The sequence below is a fragment of the Drosophila arizonae genome, chromosome 2, assembly GCF_054131065.1.
Source record: "Drosophila arizonae isolate 15081-1271.41 chromosome 2, UAZ_ARI_1.0, whole genome shotgun sequence".
In the NCBI taxonomy this organism is placed as follows: domain Eukaryota; kingdom Metazoa; phylum Arthropoda; class Insecta; order Diptera; family Drosophilidae; genus Drosophila; species Drosophila arizonae.
Window position 1 is genome coordinate 1,290,018 of NC_142922.1, and position 21,079 is coordinate 1,311,096.

Below are 21,079 nucleotides of genomic sequence, written 5' to 3' on the forward strand. Positions count from 1 at the left end.
ACTACAATGAGATATGGATTCTTATATAACGTAAGTCAGTAGTTTATTTTTCCAAATTATTAGTTCGTTTCAGATACTTCCTTCAACATCTCCTAAATAATAAAGCTATAAACTCATGTCCAGATATTGAGTATATGTCATATATGCCTCATATGTCTTATATGTCTTACATATCTGATATGTCTCATATGTCTCATATGTCTTATATTTCTTATATGTCTTATATGACTCATATGTCTTATATGTTTCATATGTGTCATATGTCTTATATGTTTCATATGTCTCATATGTCTCATATGTCTTATATGTCTCATATGTCTCATATGTCTTATATATCTTATATGTCTCATATGTCTTATATGTCTTATATATCTTATATGTCTCATATGTCTCATATCTTTTATATATCTTATATGTCTCATATGTTTTATATGTCTTGTATGTCTCATATGTCTCATATGTCTTATATGTCTTATATGTCTTATATGTCTGCCCTACAAGATTCATCAAAGTCAAGCTTAATCAGGCTAGCTCGCTTACTAGATATCAGTCAACAACAATAAGAACAACTCACATGAGCTCATTTAGGCATTCCCATAAACTGTGCTGATAGACTCAACGATATGCGGTGTCCAGGGCATCTCCTAGTCGTTCACTGCCCACCATTCCGCTTAAAGTTATTCTTTTTTTGGCACTCGCCATAGTAGACTTTATTTTGGCCATGTTTACGGATATTAAATACTTTTTAATTAGTTTCGCACACACTCAAAGTGAAAATATGATATTAGAGTGCCTCGACTCGCCGCGACCCGTCCCCTTGGCCCTTGCGCGTGTGTGAGTGTGCGGTTCATATTTATTCGAGAGCCTCGCTGCAGCTAAGGAGCGTATAAATCAGTGCCGCAGCGGCGGGCTCTCCTCAATATGCGTCAATGCGAGCGTAGTCTCTCAATAAATTGCATAGAAACACACACAACATAACTTTTAGCGGGAAAAGCCAAAAACTTTTTCAATTTGAAAGCAAGCAGCAGCGCAGCGAACTGCATCAGTGATCGACGGGCAGATACCCTGTACTAAACGTGAGCTGCCATTCGCCCTATTCCTAGTGTAATACTTTGAGTAAAGACTCGTAAAAGTTTACTTTTATCTGATTTTATATAAATACATACCAAATGAAATCCCTCATTTGCTCTAACTTCACAGGGTATCGGAAGGGGCTAGCCATATGCTAGCTAGGTCCACATGTGTCTGTGTGTGTGTGTGTGTGGGTGAGTGCTTCAGTGTGTGAAAGTGCGCTTTAATTTGCTGGTAAATTGCGCTCAAAATCCAAATGCTATCCAGACAAATACAGAGCCATAAATTGGCCCAGGCAACGGGGCGTATGTGGAGCACCCACAGAGCATCCATCCAAAGTTAGCTAAAATATATATATATATTTACTCTTTTTACATACGCTTTTTTCGGGGGCTTTTTGATATAATCAACGTCAGCATTTTGTGGCAAGTGGTCTTCTACTTTCCAGCTCGGCTAACTGCAGTTCTTTTGAAACTTGTTGGCTTACAAACCATATGTGAGTGCATATTCTTAATTGTCCGTTAGCAAATTAAGGAGACTCGACTACATTTGGGACTTTATATATGGGAATGGACAGACAGCAGAGAGTGTGAGGGAGAGAGAGAGAGAGAAATTAAGAGTGCACTAATCGGTGAAAAGTGACTGAATGATACTGTGAATCATATGGGAGAACTGGAGTTGTCTGTGAGCCTGTCTGATGCTGCCTAAGGTTTCTCTAATATGCGACACAGATGTCGATTGAACTTTGCTTCTAGTTGAATAATCTATATTAAACATTCTTGAATCAATGGCTTACATCAATTTATATCAAGCTTTGTACTCATGCAAAATGGCAGACGGACGAATGTACGGACAGTCGGTCATATAGTCAGAAGAACGGGTAGATGGAAGAATAGACGGAAGAAGAGGCTTAAGACTAGATGGAAGAATAGACGGCAGAAAAGGCGGAAGAATAGACGGAAGAAGAGGCTGAAGAATAAAAGGAAGAATAGACGGCAGAAGAGGCGGAAAAATAGACGGTAGATGGACGGACGGACGCTCGGACGGACAGATGGATGGTCGGAAGAATGGGTACGAGAGAAATGGACAGAGAGAAGGGCGGATAAAACGACAGACAGAGCGACAGAAGGTCGAACTGAAAATAGTTTGATCCACTGGTATTCTCATTCTGATCAATCTTACATTTAAAGAAGTTAATTTTTACACCTCCACTTATTCCGTAACTCCTTGACATAATGACACGGAAACATCTATACTCGGCAGGCCATGCGTATACATAGAAGAGTATAAGAAGAAGAGTCGTTATCCTTAAGCTAATGAGAGGTAAGAGCTTACTTTAAGTTCACATTTGAGGCGAAATGGTTTACCAAGCGCCGCTTAAGCACACATTGGCTGCGTCTAGTAGCTGGAGGTAGCTATTCCAGGTAACATTATCACCTTTAAAGTGCAGGCATATGGCATTAAAGTGTTAATATATTGGCAAACACAGACTTAACACAATTTAGAGCAGCAGGAGCAGCAGCAGTGGCAGGAGCAGGAGCAGCAGCAGGAGTAGCTTATTCTTAAAGAGTATTACAAAAAGGAAAACTGTGCATAGCAGCTGAGGCGATGGCAAGTGGCGTGAACAACTTTGGCCCGCAGTTATGGCCTTGTCTGCCACGCCCCCTACACAACTATCCGCCTCTCTCTGTCGTGCTTTATATATATTTGCAATTTGCTGTGCATGCGTTTAATGAGCTGCAGTGAGGCAATGAGGCAATGTGGCTGTGGCTCTGCCATTTTGTGGGCAGGTTGGTGAACGCAGCGGCCGTAAGGGGACACTTGAGAGGCCAGAAGAAGATGAAGAAGAAGCAGCAGCAGAGGCAGCGGAAACAGAACAATGCAGCAGACAACAGGCAAGTCAGAGCAAAAGAGATAGAGAGAGAGAGAGAGAGAGAGAGAGAGAGGGGGGGAGCGAGCCGCTTAAGGCATTGGCAACGAAGCAGCCGAAAATGTGTAGCGTGAAAATGCGTGGAAAGCGTGTAAATGACACTGAGCAATTTACAATAATTGCCGGAGCAATGTCAGAGCGCAATGGGCAACGAGGCAATGGACAGCGAGGGGCAATGGGCATTGCATTCGCGGCTGCCTTTAAAGCTCACTTGGCCACACGGGCAGGCAGCATGAAGTCAGAGCTGGAAATCTTATTAAAACTTACAGCTGTAATAAATAAAATAAATTTATTCCATTATGTTAACCAAACACGATTTACGGATTATAAAGATGATTTATAATCAGAGCCCAAACACCGTAATCCACTTGCATAAACAGCTACAGCCAGAGCCAGAGCGAGAGCAAGAGCGAGAGCGAGAGCGAACGACAACAACAACTAGGCACAAACATGAAGCATACAACAAGGAGATGAAACCACGAAAGCCGCCCCTGTCCCGGTCTCGGCCTGGCCGTCTGCTGCTCTTGGCCAGAACATCTCGGCAGACGGGCTGCACCTGGATCTGAGAAACGAGAGAAAACTGAATCGATTTCAATATTTACACAGTGAGGGAGGAAAGAAAGAACTTGGCAGTCAAGTCGCTCCCCCGGCAACGGCAAAGGCAACGGCAACGGCGTCAATCGAGCGAACACTTGGCGCAGGGAAGCGGAAGTGTATAATTTAAAATTGACCTCAACAAATATAGGGAATTGGCTCAGAATGTGTAAAATATTAAAAATAGCAACATTCGTTTAAGCACTCAACTGCGCTTGACTGCCAAGCAAAACAAATTGCGTTTGATTTGGCACAGCTTTAAATTCAATCTCCAGCCAGGTGAACGAGCAGAGACTATTGCCAAAAAAGGTGTGCGTGTGTGTGTGCGTTATACACAATAATGACTTTGGTTATCTGCAGTGTTACATCGAGCCTCAGCTGCTGCTGCTGCTGCTGCTGGTGTTGGGGTATGAAGTCAGTGCGAGTGCGCACATACTTATGTGACACACTGTACGAACACTCGTCTGATTGTCGGCATCTGGTTTCATCAGACCTGACTGCGGCACAGCTCAGAGCGAGCTCAGCTGAGATTGAAATGAGGTTTTCTGGGGATTTTGGTGACTGCAAAAACAGAGAGAGAGAGAGACAAAGAGAGGGGGCGAGTGAGAGAGAGAGAGGGAGACACATGTGCGATTGCCACTGAAAAGCGCATGCTATTTGCATATCATTACTCGATGCGGGTCCATTTGTGTGTGTTTTTGGTTATCTCCACCTGTGTGCGTGTGTCAGTGTGTGTGTGTGTCTGGCTGAGTGAGGTGTGTGTGCACAGATTTCCGCGCCATCAAATCGAAACACTCTATAAATCAGTTTGACAAATACACAATCGATCAAGTTGAAATCATTTGCAGCCAACTCGAACGCAATCATATTAAAGCTGCCTGAGGCCGAGCTTCATGTTTTGTATTAGCTAGGACTTTAATACTATTCATTATCATTATTCAATGCTCAGTGCTTACTATTTATTGATAAATACTCATTATTCATTACTTATTACTCATTACTCATTACTCAACGCAGATCATACTCGCATTACTCATTACTCAGGACGCATGACGCATACGCAGACGCATACCAGGACGCGGACTCAGACTCAGTACGCAGGACATGACCATACCGGAGCAGGACGCAGACGCATTACGCAACTCAGTAATCATGAGTCAGTACTCATTACTCATTACTCATTACTCATTACTCATTACTCATTACCTCATTACTCATTACGCATTACTCATTACTCATTACTCATTACCTCATACTCATTACTCATTACTCATTACTCATTACTCATTACTCATTACTCATTACTCATTACTCATTACTCATTACTCATTACTCATTTCTCATTACTCATTACTCATTACTCATTACTCATTACTCATTACTCATTACTCATTACTCATTACTCATTACTCATTACTCATTACTCATTACTTATTACTCATTACTCATTACTCATTACTGCTGAGTCATTACTGACTACTCACCATTCATCATGCTTTCTCTATTACTTATGATTCATCATTGATTATTCATCATTATAAATTAATACTAACTTCAATTATCGTCAAATAGCAAGCAGTGCCCACCCACGCCCCATTTCGAATAGGCTTCCATTCTAGTATATGTCTCGCTGTTGGCTGCTGCTGTTTGCCTCTGTGAGTTAATTAACTCATTAACATAATCTTAATATCTCATCAAGTGTTCAACAAGCCAACCTTAGGACACATGTACATGCAGGAATGTGTCTCAGTTATAGTTAACATTCACATGTCGTCGTCCTCGTCATCGTTGTCTTCATCTTCGTCTCGTTGTTGTTGTTGTTGTTGTAGCTGTTGTTGTTGCTGATGCTGGGACGACCCAGACATGACATGCCAACATGTTGCATGCAAAATCAAGGGAAACCGCTGTGAGTAATGCCTCGGAAACGGCGCCTGTGTAGGCATGTAATTATTGCATTTCCAACCAAATTAATAAATTGATTCTCTATCTGAACATCTATATGCCAGTCAATGAACAGCATGATTAGGGACAATGAGACAGAGAGTTGAGCTTAGCTTTCATATAAAAGTTAAGGTTAGACAAGCGAATGAATTTAATTTGATTTCTCTCCCATCTTCTCTCTGGCCCCAATCGGGGATCTGATCAATGTGCCACATTATAATGTCACTTGGCTTGGGGCGGGCTGTAAATCAGGGGAAAGAAAATTAAAATTCAAGTACATTAAATAAATATCTTAAGCAGGGCCGAAAATGAAGAAAGTCAGCTAATAAATTTTCTAATTTTCATAAGGTATCAGCGTGGTTGGGGGTCAGAAGGAAGCCGGCTTATGTTTACGGGTTTCAAAATGAAAAAATTGTACGCTAGCCAGGTAAAAGGAAAAAATGAAGAAGGAAAAGAATCTGAAGCGACGACAGCTTGTTGAATACAATTATGGTAGCTTGAGATTGCAACTTGAGGCGCGGCGTCCGCGATGATGAAGTTCCCACTTAGAGCCAGTGCGGGCAACAGCTAACAGCTAACAGCCAACAGCCAACAGCTAACTGCTACGGCAACAGCTAACAGCTACAGCGCAGCACAAGTGCCACATTAACAAGCAGCAACAGCGAAAAACTTGGGACTTTTTATTACCCACTCGAGAGAAGGACGCCACGTGCTTATGAGAGGCGAGTAGGCACCGCCTCTACCTGCCTCTACAACTCGCACTCCCCCTCTCTCCATCTCTCACTTTCTCTCTCTCTGCTTCACTCTCTCGACATCTCTGTCTCTTGCGGAGGAGCGATTAAATTTAATTTCTGCATGGGCGCTGAGTCCTTGAACGGGTAGCCAATGTCCTGGACTGCTGCAGCTGTGCCCAAAGGCTGTCACAAAGGATCGCAGCGCTTATGAACCACTACAGCGAATGGAGGCGGTGCTGTTAAGCAGTCGACCTACTCTTTGGCCGGCAGACAATAAGCAACATAAATTACACACGAAACACAACAGACAGCAATTTACCAATACAAACACACACACGTGGGGGTGGGCAGCCAGGTCGGACTTCTTTTTAAGAAACGTAATGAAAACGTAAATCCCTGCGTGGCATTTACAACTCAACGCAATTTTTCCACTGCCTCGCCTACTCGCCCACCAATCGCCTGAGATTACCCCGGACTCACGCTCCATCGTTTTGCACCTTCACTTATCCTGTGGCTTGTATCTTACACACTCACTCGCACACCTGTGTGTATGTAAAATACATACATATATACTCACACACAGAGGTAAACGTATCTGCATTTGCGGCCTGTTTTTCGCACCTTTTTCCGTGCGCATCGCAATTTTCGCCAAGATCTGTGGGGATATAGCTCACTGAGCTGCCTGAATTTATTATGCGTAGTTTGTGGCTTGAGCGAAGGAGGCAGCAGGCAGGAGGCAGCAGACGTTGCCTATGCGAGCTGCCGAAATATGTGTAGTCCAAGTAATGCTGGGGCAACCTAATGCTGCCCAAATATTCCGCAAAATGTAGCCCCAGTCATAAAGATACTTGTCGTCAGCATTCGTCATAACGAATATAACAATTTTCTTATATCCCAAAATCCGTTGGGAGTGCGAATGGCTAGGCAGGGTATATTGTGTCTGGCAGGAGGAGGGCGTGCCCAAAGCCCCAAAGTATATGATTTCTTGAGACGAAGCAACAGCGGAGTTAAATTTCAGCTGTGCATGCGGCTGTCCATTCATCTGGCCGTCCCTCGGCTTATCGGTTGAATCTGTCTAACTGTCTAACTGTTAAGTTGTTACAGCTCTCTTTGCTTTATCATATACGCACATATGCAGATTTAGTTTGTTTCATCGATAACTTTTACTAAGTCCTATGAATGAATAAAAAAATTTAGTTAGCTGCGCATATCTAAAACTTTTTAAGAGCTTGATATACATATGTATAAAATTTTTTATCTGAATAATCAAAGATATTATGTTGACATATTAAAGATTTCAAAATAGTTTAAGATTTGTCCATTTAAGGTTGATTGTGAATTGGTGAAAATGATATCCGCTTACCTATACAATATATATTGTGAATGAGGAGAGTCAGTCTAAAACATAAAGAAGTTCGGTAGAGTTCTGATTAAAGTATGATCTGCAGATATAAAGCATATATAGAAAACATACATAGGGTAACTACACGTACATCAAGTCTGCCTTGCAGCACTCTTTACATGTTTTATGTAAAATATTTTCTTTTTCACTTTTGTAAGTGATTCAGGTGAGTCAGGCAGGTGAGGCAGCTGAAATGCGTAAATTGCCTGAACGCGCGTTGGTGGCCACCGAAAATGGTCTGCGAACTTTGTCTAATTAGAAAATCAGAGCTGCCAGCAATGGTTGGCTGTGGCAATAGCCGCAGAGCAAAGATGAGACAGAGTGAGTGGGTGAGAGGGAGGGGGGAAGGCAGAGCGATAGAGAGCGAGGTAGTGGCAGTGGTAGTTATGCAGCAAAACCGCATCTATGCTGTTGCAACATAATTCCGTTATGCAGCAGGCCACGCAACGACCCACCCACCCACAAACACACACACACAGACACCAACACAGGCACAGCGAGTCTGTGGCAGTTGGGAAAACAAAGGCAAACCAATTTACTATGCAACACGCTGCCGCAGCGAGCTGTCTGTGAGGCAGAAAAGTGTTTATAATTAGTGATTGCGTTTGTGCCAAATCGTTTGCTATAGTTTGCTATTGTTATTGTTGTTGCTTGTAGTTGGTAGTTGGTAGCTGGTAGTTGTTGCTGCTGTTGTTGTTATTGTTCTCCATTATTTTTTTGTTGCTGCTGTGCGCCACAGGTTGCAATGCAATTAGCAAGCGAAATGACCAAAAGCCGCCGTCAACGCATTGTTCCCATCTAACGACTTGTTAATTAAATAACTCCGTAAACATATATTTGCATTTGTGTGCCCATTACAGTGAGCATTGCCTAACGACAACGACATCCGCATCATATGCGCGCTAGAATTGCAGAGCGTCGGGTCAGACGGTCAGCTCAGGTGTTTTATTTCGGTGCCATCAAATTCGGCTGTTGCAAGCGGCAGTCGAATAACAACAACAACAACATCAGCAACAACAACAACTGTCGACGGTCATTTCGTGTTGACATTAACCCGTTAATTGCATTTCCATGTTTGTTGTCTATAATCAGTTGCTTCGGCTCGAACTTGGCCATAAATGAGGCCGATGATGCCCATTTACATGGACACATTATGGCCTAATGAGCGCAGCTCAATTACGCCCGAAAAGCCAGCCATAGGCAGAGCAACATATGTGTGTGTGTATGTGTGTGTATGTTTGTTTGCATCTCTTAAGGAATTACTTTTGCTTTTTATGAATGTGTGATGTTGAAGTAATTTAGGTCTAACATGGCATTTCCATCAATCAAGTCAATAATTAAGCAATAGTACATATTATTAAATTATCAGCAATTCTGCATTGCACTGTGGGCGATTTGTCGATTTTGGCGGCATAAAGTCTAAAAATAAAGCTAGAAGCCTAATATTTTTTTTATTGTATTAATTGTTATTGTTAATTGTTAGATTTTTTGATAAAAATACAATTAGCAATAAAGCTGGACAAAAAGAACAAAATAAATATTTATGCACATGTATTGTACAAAATAGATTACAAATACCTTCACCTTTGCTTTTCTATATAGGTCTTATAAGTTTAAATGAATACAATAATAATTTGAGCACTTGCAAACCGCAGAAAATTTTTCTTGCCAATTTTTATACTTAAAAGTTTCAACAGATCAACTGACTTTAAGGCCTTCCCACAAATAATGAATTGACCTCTAAAATATATAAAAATTGTTTTCCATCTAATTGGAGTATTAACAACTGAGAAATAAAATTTTTTTTTTAATATTTCACCAAAAAATTTTAGACTTTATGCCGCCAAACAATGCATTGTTTAGAGGAAGCATCAGAGGAGCAGCAAGGAATCGTTTCACATTTTCTTTGCAGTCTAAATAAGTTTCCATGTTTCATATTTAAGTCAATCCATTCTGATCTGTTCTTTTGTTCTGTAGATTCTCTCATAGAACAACTTGGCAGTTGGAACTCCTAAGCAACAAAGTTTTTCCTCCATTCTATTTAGCTAAGGATAGGTCGTACTCCGCCTTCTGTGACATATCGCTCTATTTCTATCCCTCTTCACTAATAGCAGCTCTCCATTAACAAAGATTTTACCATCTTTCCTCTCCCGCAACATCTTCAATTCTTTCAATGTTGCTCTGCTCAGATAATCCATCTCCCATACACTAAATTAGTTGTATCTCATCATAGCATCGCATTTTAAATGTGTTTCACTTTATTTTATTGTAATTTTTGTCACAGTTCGAAATCTGAAAACTCCCCAGAGCCCGAAAACTCTCCATGCTAATGACGAATATCACAGATCTCTCATTGGCATTTGCTGCCATCTGTGCCGCTGTCGGCAAATTGGTTTTTACATCATAATGAGCCAGGCGAAAGCATTCAAAAACTGCCAAGTGGTGAGTTTTTGTGCTGCGGTTTACCTAAACACGGAACCCAACGGGGGGCAGCAAATGATGGCACGAAGTGTCTATAAAAATTGAACAGTTTGTGGTGCTTAGACTCATCGGGTTCTATAATAGATAGAAAGCACGATTGCAAATTAGATATGATGTATGATATCATATAAGAGATATGATAGAGATATTTGTATTCTTGGCTGGAACGAAGAGAGCTGTGTGAGCGTCTGTCTGTATTAACATTAGAACTTGTATTTTTATATTGAGCAATTCATAATCCATTTTAGTTATAAATATTTAAAGTTTATATATACAACTTCAAACACTAAAACTCGACTAATAGCTGTATAATCAAATAACTTTTTGATTAGCTGTGTGCGGAATTGTTTTTCTCATTGCTTCATTTCCGTAGATTTTTACCCAAATTGCTATTAGCTGAAGTTCGTTCTGGCTTCTTGCTCTAGGCGTAATAATAAACTCCCCGGCAACAGGGGGCGGGCTTAAGGGGATGCCCATTGATGTGGTGTCTGGTGTGCTCACTCGCTCACTGCAATCGCTTCAATTCATTTCGCTTAAATTTAAATGAGTCTGTTTGCTCTGTGAGCTGCTCTCTGATGCCAATTGGCTCGCAGGCATAATTCAAGCTGTGCCTCCGCCTACGCCCACGCCTCCGCCCCCTCGACCTAGTTCAATTGAATACTCATTTTTAAGCCGAGCATTTTTGCTGTGGCTCTGCTGCTTGATTAGCCGATACCCACGCATGCAGTCGCTTTCTCTCTCCCTCTCTCTCTCTCTCTCTCAATCAAAAATACGCAGTTTGAAATTTTAAATTTGTATTTGCATATAATTTGCATCTCAACGCTCGCATATGTCACAAAATAAACAATCAGCAAAACTCCTGATTGTGTTGCCTGGCGAGGCTCACAGCCTGTTGGCCCATTCCGAGTGCTGTTGTTGTATGAACGTGAGGCAAGTCAAGAGAGTATATTGGCTTTCTGTGCTGGCCCTTCTCCGGCCTGACTGCCAGCTGGAGATTGCTCTGGTATTTACAGAGTAGTTGAGGATATTCTCAGATTATTCGTAATATTAACTGAGAGAGCTCTATAAAAAGTTGACTAAATCGTAGGATAAGTCTACGCCACGCCCATTAAGGCAACTCCAAGCAGATTATATATACATTTTGACCAAACCAAACGAGTATCGTCCAGTCAGTTACGCCCCATAGGCAACAGTCTTGGCCTGTTTCACAAAATTCTTTGTACAAGAATTTTCAATTTAGCAATACGAAAATGCGCTTAAATGTATTGAACTTTAATAAATTACATACAAATTCACTTGGTCCTGTTATCGAGCTGTATTTGTTGACATTTGCTGGAACTTAAATCAATAGCAGTTCGTTTTCCTTTTCGTTGTTTTACTTTTTTGCCCAGGTTGAGCGAACAATTTGAAGTGAATGTTGATTCGGATGAATTTGCAGACGCTGTTGGAAGTCGAGTCTGACTGCAGCAGGAGTAGCAGGAGCAGGAGCAGGAGCTGAAGCAGCATGATGTTTGCTAAGGAGTACATATATACATATATATATTTATATAGTATATATATTTGATGGCAACATTTGAATGTTTTGGCTGGAGCCGCAGAGCTCATTTCTCTGTCTGCTCAGAGTTTGTAACTGATTTGCTGCTCTTCTTCTTCTTCTTCTAGCCAGTTGCTGCTAATTGAAATTGATGTTGATTGACTTTTATTGCGCTACAATTATTATCTTTTCCCCTGCAAAAGAAGGAAGGAAGATATGCAGTGAGTGCAGCGATTTGCTGCACTCGACCAGAGAGTATGAAATATGTGTGGGTGTGTGTGTGTGTGTGTATGTGGCCAGCGAAGCGGCGATATAAACATAAATTTTGAAGAGCGTGCAAAATCGAAACTGCAAATTGTTAAAAAGGCTGACAAAAGTGCCTTCAAAGTGGCAGCATATGTACTCCATATGCCAGTTAAGACCCCGACAAGGGCTCACCCGCCTCCGACTGGCGCCCCGCCTCCTGCTCAGCTCTGCTGGCCCGCTACATGAAGCAATAACAATAAAAGTATTGGCTGGATTTTCCAAATGGTTGCATTTCATAAGACTTTTACTATATCGTACAGCCCTGACGCTCGCTCTGTGCTCTGTGCTCCGTTGTCTGTTCTCCGTTGTCTGTTGTCTCATTCACCCGCCACCCCCAACACGCAGCGCTAACTGTCGAAGGCTGCCATCGTAGATGATAATGTTGGCGTGGCTGTTACTGTTGTTGTTACCCATCAAAAATGAACCAAGTTGGGCATATAAATTTTGTGTGCTAGCGTGTAACAGGCAGCGTGCAAACGTAATATACAGCAGGCAGAGGAAGACGCAGCTGAATCCATAAAGTATATCCTATATTTCTCTGATGAGCATATATAGATGTGGAGAGCCAAGGAGCCGACAGACACACAGTCGGTTTGTCCCTAGGTTAATGTCAAAAGCTAAAGAGACGGAATCTAAAATGTAGTAACTCCTCTCATGTAGCTTTTAATAATCGATAGTCTTTCTATATACGTCCATGACATCGATAAATATTGTTTTTATTAGAGACTAAAGTGTTGTCGCTCCTTATTCACATGTAATTCAAGTTTCTTTCAAATTATCCATAATTTTGTTAGGTCCCCAAAAATAATCGATAAAAATGGATATCAGAGGTGACTTTTTGAGTGAGTCGTGTAAGTTTTAAAATTAGATTGAATTATATTTTAACTTTAATACAAAATACAGTCTTCAGACCCAACCAAATCTATTCTATTATTACAAAAAATAAGCTAAACTTTATTATATAGATCTCTTTTACAGCTTCGTATGCATATATGTTATCTAGGTGAGGGTATTTGCTCGTCATTCACTGTCAATTCAAGTGCCCTTAGTTATTTCTTTATCCAGCAATTGCAGTGCAGCTCAGCAGTTTAAAGTTATTGAAGTTTTGTGCAGCGTGCGCTGAGGCGTGGCTGAGAGTTCGCATTCAATCTGTAAATTGCTTTAATCACTGCGCTGTTGTGTATTTTTGTTGTTTTTTTTATCTCTGCCGAGCATCCCCTTGCCCCCAACCACCCGCCGCACCGTGCACACAGCGCAGCCACCCTCGCCGACCGTCGAGAGATGTTGATAAGCTGTGACAAAGTGCGTTTAGATAAGCTCGTGCACGCTTATGAATTCGAACCCAGTCGCTCGATTTGTAAAAGTCCTTTAAAAAAAATGAAAACTCCTTTTCAATTTCTGATCGTTTGCGCGAGATAATATCGAATGTCAATGTCAAAGCGGGTTAGATGCAGCTACCTCGCTCTCCCTCTCGCTCTCTCTCCCTCTCTTTGTCAGTCTGTTCGTGTTGAAGTTATCCTTTTCGGATGTCCTTCGCGCTGTACTTAACTGATGTCGCTGCTGTCTAGAGAAGTTCTGGAGCAGTTGCACTTAATGCACGACATGCGCGACGTTTTATCAGCTTCGATGGCAATTTTCGAGTGATTTGTAAGCAATTGCTTTGAATTTACGAGACACAGACACAAACACTTTGCTGATGATGTAGCCATCGACGTTATCCCTGGGCGCAGCAGTTCATATGCAGCAGAAGTAACGACTGCATGCAGCACTGGCTGACAGCCAAGTGGGGGCTCACACACCAAGTGGAGGCAGCTATTGGTCAAGTCGAAACACATCAAGATTGACAGCGTCATTGCATCAGAGAAGAGGCCTAAGAGGGAGACAAAGAAGATGGCTCGTGAGCGGAAGCGGATTCCTGTGAAGCATTCTCACACGTAGGTGATAGGAGTTAGGAAATCTTTTCAGCATCAGAAGAACCCTTCTGTATCAGGAGTTTCCTTCAGTACCAGGTAAATCGTTCAGTGTCACGAGATCCCACCATTTCCAGATCCCATATCATCAAGATATCTCTTCAGTATAAGGAGATCCCTTCATTAGTATTCGGAGATCCTTTCATCAATATCAGCAGATCCCTTTATTAGGTATACCGTTCAGTTCCATTTTAGTATCAGGAAATCTCTTCCATATTGGCGAGTTCTTTCATTAGGATACCCCTCAGTTTCTTTAGATTCCTTTAGCGCCATCATTAGATCCCCTCATTAACATAAGGAGTTCCCTTCATCGGAGACTTCTTCAGTATCATAAGATGTCTTCATATAATATCTCTCCGGTTTCAGGACGTCCCTTCATTAATATCAGAAGATTCCTTCATCAGCGACCTCTTCACTATCAGGATATCTATTCCATACATTCTTTATTAGAGGATCAGTTCAGCGATCCACCACTCGTGTGATCTAGATGGTCTGGCATTCGTAAATGTCAGACCACAACCTGAGTGATAAGCTAGTCACTAAGAGACGTAGAAATGATAGAGAGCCGTAGATCAAGTTCAGAGAGCTATCAAATTAGTTCGAAGCAGCTAAACAAATGCAATACAGACGCTATACAGGGCACTATAAAGTACTCAACAGGTGAGTGCTGCTCGTATCGCAGCAGAGAAGACAACAGTGAAATGAAATGGAACGACTTAGCGTTGGTGACCTGTAGGAGACAACCTAATGGAATCAGAGCAGGCAAGGAGCTTATATCATGTTGCAATTTCACAGAAGCACGGCAGACGACGTGCTGAGTAGGCTTAAGACAGCAGAGAGCGCCCAAGCACACACACACACACACATATATATATATATGTGTGATTGAAAGGCACTCGAAATGCTTTGCTCTGCACAGAGGCAATCAACTTATCTCTATTGAAATTGTAATCCACTTTGATAACCAGTTAGCGTGCCACACCCCCTCGGCCCCACGCCCCGGGGAAAAACAATTTAAGTTAATTTTCCGTTGGCTTTTTTTTTATTTTGATAATTCAAGAAGTTTGTGACCCGAACTCTTGCCTTGAGTTGAAAGAGCAAACCAAAAGCCAATCGCTGTTTCAATTTCCATTAACATGCACAGGCGACCCAGGCCAATAAAATAAAGAATATATATGCAACAGCAGCGGCGGCAGCAGCAGCCACATAAGCAAATATACTAGACTGCCTATATCCATACCTATATCTATATACATATATGCACATATGCATGTGTGTGTGTGTGTGTTTGCATGTATCCATTGCCAGAGTTTGTATTGACTGTTATTTGTTTTTCTAAACTGCCGCCGAAGTTGAAAAGGTGTGCAGCGACGCTACTCGAATGCTCCAATGTTCCAATGCTCCAATGCTATATCTGCACTTAAGTGTATTGAAAATTATTGCAAAAATATAATTGAATTGCCTCCATTCTACCTGCTGGATGCTCCAGCTCCATGCTCGCTGCTCACCTGCTCATCTGCTCACCTGCCCCCTTGCTCACCTGCTCACCCCGTTCTGGCCATACTCCAGAGAGTATGTTGGCTTTCATAGCTGGATTAGTTTATGTGGCTTGGCTTTTTGTTGTTTGTTGCTTGTTTGCCCTGTCGCGTCGGAGTTTGATTTATTTTGGGGGGAAAGCATTTGCAACCCATTTGCTTAGTGCTCCTACAGGCCACAGATATTTGGCTCAGTGCATTGAATGAACTCACTGCTCTCTCTCTCTCTCTCTCTCTCTATCTCTCTCTTTCCCACTTGTAAGCTTTTAAGTTAAGTGGAAAACCTATGCCAATCATCAAATCAAAAACAATCATACGAGTCATAATAATTTGCGAATTATTGGAAATGGGATAGAGGGAAATGAAAATGGAAGAGGGAGAACGTGGGATGAAAAATGGAAAATGAAAGATAGGAGATGAAAAATAAAAGAAAGAAGACGAAAGATGAATGATGCAAGATTGAGTATGAAGAATGAAATATTGGATATCTAAGAAATATAAAATGGAAAATGAATAGATGAAGATAATAGATGAAAGAATAAAGATGGAAGATGATTGATGACGAATTATAAATGAAAGATTATATGTGATATATGATGGGGGATAGATGATAGCAGATAGAATACAGAATATTATAGTTGCAAAAATAAGTTTTTGGTACTGCTAACTTACGGGTAACGCCTATTTGACCCTAGCATTGTATTATAATTTGTCGGCTATTTCATCGGTATCTCATGTAGAATCTAGCTTAGTTTATAGCTGTGTCTAGACTCTATTTTACAACTTCCATGCTACAGCTTCCAGCTAGCTTATTTCCGTATAATAATTTATGAGGGTCGAAGGTTAGCAGTGAGCAAAAACCCGAACAAGAAATCGTTCTCTAAATTACGCCAAACTCGAAAGGGTTGAGCGGGGGCTTAATGGCTTTATATGCGCCTCGGGGCAATGGCAAATGAGGGGGCATTATAATGTTGCTAGAAACCAGTTACCACACATGAGAGAGGGAGAGATAGGGAGGAGGGGAGAGACTAAGTGTACGTGTTATATATGTGGAGGCAGCGGCGATAAATGAACTTGTTAAATGAGATGGATAATTTTTGCTCCTATTAGCGATGCTTTATTAATAACGGCTCCCATGGCAGCCAGGCGCTACAGTCTGCTGCTTCACATTCCAATTGCAATTTTCAGCCTAAGCGGAACCTCAAATGTGTACAAAAAATCAGTTAGGTGTGCGCTACTGGGGAGGGAGCGACTATGAGATACCCAGTAAGTTAAACAGAGTTTATTTTCAATCAATAGATATTAATATATATTAATATATAATATAATAATATTTGTATATATAACAAAAATATTATAATGAATTTACACCAACACATAGCTACATGTATATAAAGATAATCTCATCTGTAGTTTTCCGAAGAGTTATGATATCTGAAAAAATTATGCCTTGTCTGATCTTAAGTATCATAACAAATTGAAAGGCTCAATTTTATATGCTTTTCCAGCCACTCAACACGAACCAATTTGAAATATCGATATTTATCGATATTACACACAATTACTGAAATCCCAAAGAAAACAGATCATTGCGTACTGCATCTGGTAGTTAGGGATTTATCATATAAATTTCAAGTTTTTATCTTCTGTAGTTCACGAGAGGCATAGAAAGACTTAGACTAAGATGGCTGAAGGGCGAGATGGATCAACTCGGCTTGTTCTACAGATTCCACATTCCACGACTTCTTTCACTTGCTACATGAAGCTATGTACCCCTTTGTAGACGCCTTTAATGAGCAGCTCCTCAGATTCCCTGTAGTTTTTAATGTCGAGCATTTGCTGGTGTCGCCGAGCCCTCCAGCTGCTCAGCTGTCCCGCTGTGAGCTGAAAGAGTGCGTCGCTCGCACTGCGTTATCAAGCGGCTGCAATCGACGCCCCACCCTTTGTGAGTTTTGTAACTTGTACTAATTTGGTAAGTAGTAAGAGGAGAGAGAGCGGGAGAGTAGTGTGAGGGTGGCGGTCTTTATGAGGATGTCGTGTACGGAGCACATTCATTAGGCCAACAAACCGACTCATTATAGCCGCCTGCTCGCTGCCATTTGACATTTGCTATTGGCTGCTCGCTGCTCGTTGCTCGCAGTTTGCTGTTTGCTGTTTAATATTTCAATATTTTGACATACGCAGCAAAAGTCAGAGCGCAATTCCAGTTTGAGGACCACACCCAATCCACCCCCTGACCAGAGTGTGTGTGCAGCAATAACAACCCTAGACAATCCCGTTGCTTAAAACACGCTTGGCGCTGCGGGAGATGCGCCCGGCGTCTGCTGCTCGGCGGCGGCTTGCTGCAAATTAATTTTAAGTAGGTGGACAGCAGTTCGCAGCGGCTATATTTCTTCATGTAACTGGCAGAGCTCTTATTTTCGTTGCGAAAAATATTGCGGTTTTTCTTTCGGCATTTTCGACTCTTCCTCTCCTTTTCGCAGCTCTCGCATTTTTCGTTTTACGTAATGAATTTTTATTGTAATGGCGCATTTGGATTCACTTCCCGACTGCCGACTGCCGACTGCCTGCAGCCCAAGTCAGAGCGCTGCACTTTATCTTTGGCTCCTGCGCATATTCATGGTCTTCCCGCCTGCTCAGTGGAGCATATGAGAATCGCTCATTACTGCATGGAGCGCCGGAAGTAATTCCCTGTTTTCAGAAAGCATTTTACATAAATCTTAAAGATTCATTATTGAATGAGGATTTCGGAATATCTGAGCAGAGATACATGCTTACATATGTATGAGTAAGTATATACATATATCATATAAAATTAATTGATGTCCTCGCTCGACTTGATATTTATATTTTAATTTATGATTTTAATTATTTTTTTCTTCATGTTAAATTATTTAAAAATTTCCCTTTTCTCATATACTCAATTTCTGTTTAATAATTTCTCAGAACAAATTTATATGCCAGAATTTCGACTGAAAAATACCTAACATTCATCTTGGTTCCATCGCAATGTTTTCATATATTTAAAAAAATAAGGGCAGACAAGAACAGATGAGGCTTTTCTGAAAAGTGATTTCACCTTTTAAGATTATCCGATTTTGGATTACTTGACTGATCATGCTTCAATATATACAGCAAGCATTGTCTATCGAATCCTTACTCAAGCCATTGTAGCTGCCATCAGCTGCCTTTCTGATTTACAATATGAATATAAATCTGAGAATATCGTAAAGCGCTAAAAACATTTTGAATCGAATGACACGCGGAGGCTGCTTCAGTCCTCAGCAGCTATTGGGAAATTGCAGAGAGCTGCAGAGTCAAGGCCATTTGACAGCGGCGCTGGCCTGGCTGGGGTCTGCGTCACGTGCCGCTCATTAAACGCATAACTTGATATTTTGCAGAGCGAAAAGGCAGCTGGCAGACTTTGACGCTGATTGCTGGCGCTGGCAACTGTTTGTTACCTTTCGGCTGCCGGCTCCGGACTCATCCCGGCGGAATCTGTCTGTGGCTGCTGCTTTATTATGGCCGTCGCAGCTTTTGTTTTGCGTGCGGCAAATCTGTGGCTTGATGCATATTTCAGAGCTGCCAGTCAGGCAGTGGCTGGGGCGTGGCTGAAGGCGGAGAACTGGGGCCAGACCGCAACCCTTCTCAAAGCAAGAGAACAACGACGACGGCGGCGACGACGCACGGCTGCTCGAGCTGTGCTGAACACGTTTAGACTTCAAGAGCGTTTGAGCGTAAATTAATTAGGCCAATTAAAACATCTTAATTGAGCTGCCGGCACAGCGACACCAAAAGTCACCAGCCAAGCAGACCAGACCCTCGCTGTCACTAGGCATCACTCTGTCGGTCTCTCTTTGTCATGTCTTGGCTTCTATTCGTCACTCTCGCTATATACTACATATACACTGGTTCATGAATTGAAGACAAGTATATTTGTGCCATTGTCCATTTAGCTGTCTGTCGAGAGACTTGAAATGCTGAATAGGCAGAGTGTTATGTACTCACTCTAGGTTTAGTCCTTTGAGTCCTTGGAATACATCCTCTGATGACGTACTACGTTGGTGTATATGGCAACTCGTATGAATTTTAATGATTCTTTATCTTTGCGTGGATTAGGAACACAGTTCTAGAAAATAAAAATAAAATAAAAATAAAATTTTATTTAAAATAATAAAAGAATAAATAAAGAATAAGCATTCTATAGCAATATTATTTCTAATATATAATAATCATTTAAATTATGTAATTAATATATAAATATTTATATCTTTATTAAAGTTTAATTTTTTTTTACAATCATTTACTAATAGATTAGCGCTTAACTGATTTCCTAATATTTCTTTACTCCACTACTTTAACATTGATGATGGTCGGAAATTTCATTTTCACTGGCCCATTCTGTGTGCATGATGATCAGTATATCTATATTTCCACTAGTTTAGCTCAGCAAATCTTGAAGATCTGGGATGACAAAGGAACTAGCTTTGAGAGGGACCAACAGATCACTCACTGAGAGGAAGTTCAATTGCGTTATGCTGAATCATTTAGATTTTTAGAGTTAAAATATTACCAGCTGATGCTCAACCTTTCTATAAACTTACTATAAATAATATAATATATATTGTTCTACTAAAATTTACTAAATGAAATTTATTTATTCTTAATTTAGAATAAGACCAAAAATAAAGTAAATATGGAAGGCAGACTTATATATATATACTTAACATAAATATTAGCTGAAGTAAACAAAAGCGATATATGAATAGCATAAAGATTAACATTACCGAAACACAATCGAGAGATGTTTACCATAAAATCCTTAAAATATCCTCTCTTCTTCGGGAAGCTAAGCTTCCTTCCTTGCGCAGCCTGAAAAACACTTGAACTCCCACGTTTACGCTACTTTCGGCACTTCGAACCAGTATCAGCCGGTCAGTCAGACCCGACTACATCTCTTGACTGCTCTTCACTTATCAACAGCTGGCAGCTGGTATCTCAGCATTGTTGCGTTATTTCTCTCACTCTATCTCTCTCTTTCTGTCTCTTTGTGTAGTTCTTTCTCTCTCTCTCTCTGTTACCGTTTATCTTAATACTTTCTGCTGGGCCAGCACTGAATTTGCCTTTGTGCCATTGTCCATGCCACAATTGTGGCAACATTTTGCGTTTTCTAGCGTCTGAGCTAATTGCATTAATTGGCACTGCGATTTCATCGTCTGTTTGCGACGCTGTCCAGCTTTAATTTGAATTCCTTCTGCTTTTCGGGCAAATGAACGGATGGGAATGAATTGGCAAATTGAAACGTCTTGATTTAAATACAGCTAGGCACACACTGACGTCTGCAGTTGCTGTGGTTACATTCCGCAACATTAGCCACCGAAAGTTGAACAAGTTTTCACTATCAATATCTAAGGGGCTGTCGCATAACTCCTAAGCTCCGGCACCAACAACAATTGCAGAAAAGAGTTGCAAACAAAGTTTTCTGGGAGCCAGCGGAGGGCGGAGGGGCAGCTAAGGGCCCCCACGATTCCCCAAAGTCACATAACTTCAACGTCAAAGGCAGTCGAGACACTGCACTGAA

The 21,079-nt window shown here is 41.2% G+C and overlaps 1 long non-coding RNA gene across 1 annotated transcript in view; it reads right to left on the reverse strand.

Moving 5' to 3' along the window:
* Positions 1-1,209: 1,209 nt before the first annotated feature.
* The window catches only part of LOC149270170 (uncharacterized), a 120,683-nt gene continuing 100,813 nt past the window's right edge, over positions 1,210-21,079 (reverse strand). Inside the window, exons 3-4 of the long non-coding RNA XR_016268512.1 lie at positions 19,507-19,627; positions 1,210-1,414 (exon numbers count right to left, since the gene is read on the reverse strand). This is a non-coding gene — a long non-coding RNA (uncharacterized LOC149270170). The remainder of the gene's footprint in view (positions 1,415-19,506; positions 19,628-21,079) is intronic.